This window comes from Lactuca virosa, chromosome 9 (genome assembly GCF_052849685.1).
Source record: "Lactuca virosa cultivar CGN04683 chromosome 9, Lactuca_virosa_CGN04683_v6, whole genome shotgun sequence".
NCBI classification, from domain to species: Eukaryota; Viridiplantae; Streptophyta; class Magnoliopsida; order Asterales; family Asteraceae; genus Lactuca; species Lactuca virosa.
In genome coordinates, this window is record NC_136434.1 from 81,346,016 (window position 1) to 81,353,374 (window position 7,359).

The 7,359-nt window shown below is 36.6% G+C and overlaps 1 pseudogene; it reads right to left on the reverse strand.

Moving 5' to 3' along the window:
* Positions 1-3,795: 3,795 nt before the first annotated feature.
* Positions 3,796-5,175, reverse strand: LOC145138076 (putative receptor-like protein kinase At4g10390 pseudogene; annotated as a pseudogene).
* Between the last annotated feature and the right edge of the window lie 2,184 nt (positions 5,176-7,359).

Here is a 7,359-nt window from a genome sequence, read left to right on the forward strand (position 1 = left end):
ACTCCAAATCCGTTTTCTTTTCTCTTTTTCTTTTTCTTCGACTTCAAACAATTTACATTTATTTCATTTTGTTGAAACCAAATTATAAATGTGACTAATATAACCAACTTCATGTAATTTGTCATTTGTTTTTTAATAATACGTAAAAAAGTGTCTTAAATATGATTGTTTTTATAAAAAATTTCTTTCTTTTTATAATTGACAACATTTTGAACATTCCAAACGTGATCTGGACGAGACCTAAGTAACAAATTGCAAATATAAGGTTGTGGGGTATGGGTGTATCGCCGCCCATGTCGTGTCTATCTGACAGTGTGTTAACGTGTGAACACCCCCTTACATCGTGTCTATGTGACGTTAAGGGAAGTGGCTTGAGAAATGGTCTTTAACAATTTTTTTTACAAAAAAATGTGGTTTTAATCTAATATATATACGAGGAAACCTTAGAAAAAACCAAGGTTGTCAAAATCGCGATCTTGATCGTAGGATTGTACGATCCTACGATCCTAGGTATGAAAAACGATACGGATCGCATACTGATCGTATTTGGAGTAGGATTGCAGGAAGGATCGTGGGTAGGATCGTAGGACCGGGATCCGATCCGATCCTACCTTACCTTGACTTTTTTTTTTTGCAAATGAAAAAATTGAACTTACCACTTTATATCTTTTACCCTTTACCAATTTATCGTTTATCATTTTGTGTTGTGAGTTGAGACTAAAGTTTTGAAGTTTTTATAGTTTTTGAACAGAAAACTGAATGTTTTAGATAATTTTCATGTTTTAACATAGTTAGTTAAAATTATGTTTTATTTTGTGGGATCTTAGGATCCCGATCTTGTTCTTGCAAACCCAAAAACGATCCTATCTAGGATCCCGATCTTGACAACCTTTGAAAAAACACAACTTATTTTAATTAAACCTTTAAAAAACCACTATATTATTTTTGATACGTTAAAACTTTTATATTTTCTAAAATTGTCTGGTCTAAGACATTGTAATCGGCAAACGCTTGACAACCGGTTACTTAGCATTTATGGTTATAGAAAAATTAAACCTATTATCTCTCAATGAGCAAAAAAAACTTTTATATTATTATTTTATATAATAAAACCATTTTATACTCTGATTTTGTATAATAAAAACATTTTATTATATGATTATGTACCATAAAACCACTTTATGATCTCATTTTTCATAATAAACCCTTTATCTTCACCTTACATGTAACACTCAATCCTGGTATGAATTTATGTTTTGTATGTTAAAGAGTTGGGTTTGGTGTTTTAGCCGGTCTGCGGCATGGTGATTGGCTTACCACGGTGTGGTAATGCCTCATCACCATGACGTGGTGTCCATTATGACCACGGTGTGGCGTCGTTATGGGCTCAAAACCCTAAACCTCGGATCTTGAGTCATATTTAAAGAATGATAGGGCTTGTATTTAAATTATAATTTTATTCATCTTTATGTAGAAACTCGACGAGTTGGAGGCCCCAAACTCGTCGAGTAGGGAATGAATTTGGATGCGGGTTTTGAAGTCTACTCGACGAGTTGGAAGCCTCAACTCGACGAGTAGGACTGGCATAATGAAACCCTAATTTAGGGGTTTTGCACCCTATTTAAGCATCTTAATCCCCTCATGCCAGCCTCATTTACAGCCTCCAAGTCCTAAACCCTAAATCTGGAAACCCTAATGCTTTGTGTGAGTTTTTGAGCCATTCTTAAGAGAGTTTTGTGTGTTTGAAGCTTGTGGAAGAAGAAGAAGCTTGAGGATTCAAGAAGAAGCTAGTAGATCCAGAGACTCCATTTCATTCTCATCATTTTCTGGTAAGCAAGTCTCAAACTTGCTTAGTAACTTCTTAGATCTTCTTATTATCATATTATTGGGTTTTTGGTCCAAGAAGCATGACCTTTGGGAAATGGACATCCCAAGTGAATATATCATCAGATTTGGAAGCATGGAGGGCTTTCATGGCATAAAGGTGAAAACTTTATGGCCATTGAAGCCCCATGCAAGCTATAGGATGTCATTTTGGCCTTTTAAGCTCCAAAAGGCCATGCATGGAGAAGAAGGTGTAAGCTTTACGTGTTCATGTAGTATCTAGGGTCCAGATCTCAGTGTATGTGCCTTAGTCTGGAGTAGTGATGGCTTGTGGACCAAGATCTAGGTCCTAAAGAATAAGGGTTTTAGCTAGATTCTTCAAAGTAAGTGTATTAACGGGTAAAGTTGGAAACTTTACCCTTAAAAGGACAATTTCAGTGTATAGGTGGAGTTTAGGGCTTAGATCAGAAGATTATGGGCTTAATCTATTAAGATGGCTTAACAGACTGAAGAACTCGTCGAGTCCATAGAGGAACTCGACGAGTTGGGATGAAATGTCTCGATTCTGTTAAAGGCAAAACTCGACGAGTTCAAGGATGACTCGACGAGTTGAATGGAGAAGTCTCGATTATGTAGATAGGAGGAACTCGACGAGTTGTGAAAGAACTCGACGAGTTGGATCGCGATTTCAGGGTTTATGATTCATGGAACTCGACGAGTTGATGGACCAACTGGGCGAGTTGAGTCAACCCGGGATGTTGACTTTGACTTTGACCAAGGTTGACCCGTGAAAGGGTTTTAAGTATGAAATGATATCTAAGAGGTTGGTCTGTATAGGGTGTGAGTAGAGTCGGTTGCGAAGCAGGGACTTTCAACTATTCACAACATTGAGGTGAGTTTCCTTCAGTAGGAACGGGTCTATGGCACCAAGGTTGGCCCGTATATGTGATCTGATTAGTAGCTGAGTGTGGGTGGGGCCTGTATCTCATAGATAGCTGATATGGTACAAATTTATATGTCTAGTTATACTTGTTGTCTGTGTGATACCTGTATGTATTTTAATGACTAGCTGAGTGTGGGCGGGGCCCTTATCTCATAGTAGCTGAGTGTGGACGGGGCTTGTATCTCATAGTAGTTGAGTGTGGGCGGAGCCCGTATCTCATAGTAGCTGAGTGTGGGCGGGGCCCGTATCTCATAGTAGCTGAGTGTGGGCGGGGCCCGTATCTCATAGTAGCCGAGTGTGGACGGGGACCGTATCTCATAGTAGTTGAGTGTGGGCGGGTCCCGTATCTCCTAGTTGCATGTTATGTGTATGGTATGTGGTAGTTTGGGGAGACTCACTAAGCTTCGTGCTTACAGTTTTCAGTTTTGGTTTCAAGTACTTCCGGTAGCAAGGGGAAGAGCTCGGGATGATTGCAGTGCACACACCATTTGTTTAGCCTGGGATGTTTATACTCTGATATATATTGACAGATGTTATTATATTTTGAGATACACGACTTATGATTTTTATATGATGTTTGGATAACTATGATTTTATTAATGATTTAAAATGAAATTTTTGGGCTGTATTTTTGGGATGTTACAATGACATCCCCAAACACCTTATTAATTATTATCCCGTGTAAAATGTTGTAAGAAAAACCTAAAAAAAACGGTCATAAGTACTGAATGTGTATAAAAATAAAAAGAACTTATTTTGCAACAAAAAAATATTAATAACTAAATGTGCAAAAAAAATATTAAGAACTAAATGTATACAAAATAAGAAATATATTATTTTTTTAAGTCATTTTTTCCGGCTTACCTTCAGTAGCCGGTCATAAGGACTAAATTCGTATAGTTAAACAAGTTGAAGGGATAAATATAGACAAAAAAAAATCGGTTACCAAATATATACAAATCAAAAAATATATTAAATTTTTAATTCATTATCCCATTTTATAACAATAAACAATCAAATATCTACTACCTTATACATTATTTGTAATTTTCCATTTCAACAACATAGTGAACCAACAAAAATGAGAATTCCTAGTTGCAAATTTGATAAAACATTTATGTATGGCCCTAACCTCGATTAAACCAATAACATCATTTTTATCCAAGAAGGAGAAAAATAAAAATCAATTTACATGAGAAAGCGTCGTATCCTCGACAAATTAATGAGTCATGGATTAAAAATTGTTCTTCATGGATACTACAATCTCACTTGCAGAAGGTCTAACCATGGGTGAACTCCCAATACACATCTCAGCCAATGTAACCATAGCCCTCAACTCTTCCAAATCCAAGCTCTCATCGTATCTCAGCCGTGGATCCACCGCCTCCTCCACTCCCAGCACCCCACACACCACCGGACCAATAACATCCGTTAATTTCTCACCCTTTTCCAAATTAAATGCTTCTGTCCCCGTAACAAGTTCAAGGAGTACAACTCCGTAGCTGTAAACATCGTTCTTCTTTGAAACTAATCCCGTTTTAAGATAATGTGGATCCATGTAACCTTGCGACCCCATTATTATTCTCTTCATTTTCGTCGATGATGGAGGTAAAACCATGGAAGTAAACCCTAGTTTAGCTGACCCAAAATCGCAAAGTTTGCAGTTTAGTTGTTCATCTAAAAGTATATTAGAAGCCTTGATATCTCCATGGATAATATGCATCCCATGTAGATATTCTAAAGCTTCAGCAAGCTGTAAAGCGATCAACTTTCTGACTTTCCATGTCAGCGTTACGCTGCTGCTTACGTGAAGTTTATCATGTAATGTACCATTCGATGCATACTCAAACAACAGAACACGCTCTTCTTCTCTATCGTCACAGTGTCCAAGAAGCTTCACGATGTTCTGGTGTTTTAGTCGGAGCAAGATTCGAAGCTCTTGGTCGTGAATCCCGGCTAGCCTCTCGGTGCAAGCCGATTGGATCTTGACAGCAGTTAAGCCGGAGTCCGGTAGTCTAGCTAGATACACGGTGCTAAACCCTCCGGAGCCGATGACCTTTGAGAAATTCCTGCTCCGTTTCCTTATCTCCTCCCATGAAAACTTCTTCACACAAGTTACAAGACAAGTATCTTTGGTGTTGACAGCGGTGGTGCTAGTACAGCATCCACCACCATCTTCGCTAGCACAGTCGGCCACTTTATCGGAGATTGCAAAGCAACCGAAGAACTTGAGAAAAAACATCGAATCGAGCAAATTGGAGTTTGAGTGAAGCAGTAGTTTAAAGGATAGATGGATCGAGGTTGCTTATTTGGAATGAAAAGGTGGATTGAAGGAGAAGCAAAAGGTGTACTTAAAGAAAGATGGGGAGGAGGGTGGTGTCAGTAAGGAGTTGATCAAGGAGTTTGGTTGGTGCGTACGGACCAATGGAAGCCGTGGAATTAGAGTTAAATAGATTAGAGACAAAATTGCAAAAATGTTCTCGCGGTATGCATTTTTTTGGGGTTTTAATCTAAATTCCGACTTTTTTGGATTCGTGGTCCTTTTGGCCATGTTTGTACGTAAATTTGGTCCCTCGTAAAATTGAAATGATTATAATGCCCTTCTGATATATATTTAATGTTTTTTCTATTTAATTTAAATGAAAAAGAAAATAAATAATTAGTTGAGGCCCACATATATATATATATATATATATATATATATATCATCTTCTACCTCTCCCTCGTCAAACCAAAAGAAAATTCAACAAAAATATTTCATCTGTATCCACCACAAAGAGTTTAGAACGCTTCTTAATTAATTTAGTCTCTAACATGAGGCATGGTGAAAGTATCGCATACCACCTACTTCTAGCCCTTCTTCCAGTAGCCATCTTCATCTTCATCCTCTTAGTTATCTTCATCATATGGAAGAACAAGAAGAATGCAACCTCAAATGAGACAGTCCACAAACTCAAATGAGGCAGTCCCAACCTTCTCCGTCTATTTCCACCGAGCACCCGCTGTCAAACACCCCCATAATTGTTGTTGTACTGTCCCGATACCCCTTCACAGCCCTCTCAACGACTGTCATCTCGTTCGTCTCCTTCCCCTGTCGAAGAACTAGAATCACCGGTGATGTTTTCCCGGTTCCCCACTGCCGTCATCCCGTTCGTCTCCTTCCCCTGTTGTAAGACATTAATTGTTGTACGACATTAATTGTTGTTAGATCTTATCATCCAATTCCAATCGACAATCCAATTTCGAAACCCTAAAAAAGTTAACAACGAAAACCCAATTCTTACAGTTTTGTGTCATCTATCATCGAGATTAACATCGACCTTATAGTGTAGAAGAAGCTCTACAATCGAATCATGACCTTCACTGGCAGCTAGATGAAGAGCAGTTATGTTATCATAATCCTGCACATTAGGCGAAATGCCCTCCCTCAACATCAAATTAAGCCCAACCCTATCACTTCTCGAAGCATGAATGAGAAAGTTCCCGATTCTTTGCATTTTAAAATCATCTGTGATGTCTTTTTGGCTGGATTGATACGTCATAGCTAAAAGGAAGAATCGTCGATGATGATGGGTTATTCGAGGGTGGAGATCATCGACAAAATTGAGTCTTCAGTGGTTTATTTGAGAGAGAGAGAGAGAGAGAGAGAGAGAGAGAGAGAAAATTTTCTTAATTTTTTAATTATAAAAATAGATAAAAAAAAATGAAAGAAAAATGAAAACGAAATACCTCAAGGGTATTTTAGTCTTTTCAGTTTTCCGAGGGACCAAAACTACAAGCAAACCAGCTCATAAGGACCACCGATCCAAAAAAGTCGAGGTTTGGACTAAAACTCCAAAAAAATACATACCACAGGGACCATTTTTGCAATTTTGTCTAGATTAGATGACCCACAGTCAACAATGTGAAAAGCCATTGCAATTTTATTATTGTCGGTGTGATCTTTGTTTTTATTGTTCTTGATTTTAACCTAAAAGAAAAATCAGAAGTATTGAAGCGGAGAAGATAATATTATGATTTATGAGTGACTGTATATATATTTGTTAGACCCATTTACTGATTTGTAGGACTCACGGTATTAAATATACGAATCTTTGTACTTGTATAGATATATATACAAATTAATAATAATGTTTTATCAAATTTAAATTATTTGTGGATAATGGTCCAATCTTTTATCTGTGGATAATTATTCAAATTTTAAATTAGGGATTTTCTAATATGTGCCCTAAGGGCACATATAAGAAATATTAATTATGAAAAATATTATCATAATTAAATGTAAAATCCATTAATTATGGAGATTATTAATGAATTTTATATTTAATTATGGTAATATTTCTTATAATTAATGTATTTAACATTTAATTATGATAATAATTGTGATTAATTAATAATTCTCATATGTGCCCTTAGGGCACATATTAGAAAATCCCTTTAAATTATTAGAGAAAAAGTTTATTGAAAAATTATTACGACTATTTGAATATATATTTTTTTTCAGGTCCAGCTATGACAGTTCAAAAAAACTTATATGAAAATCAAATCAAGATCCATAAAATACTTCATTATAAAAATTTATTAAGCTACGT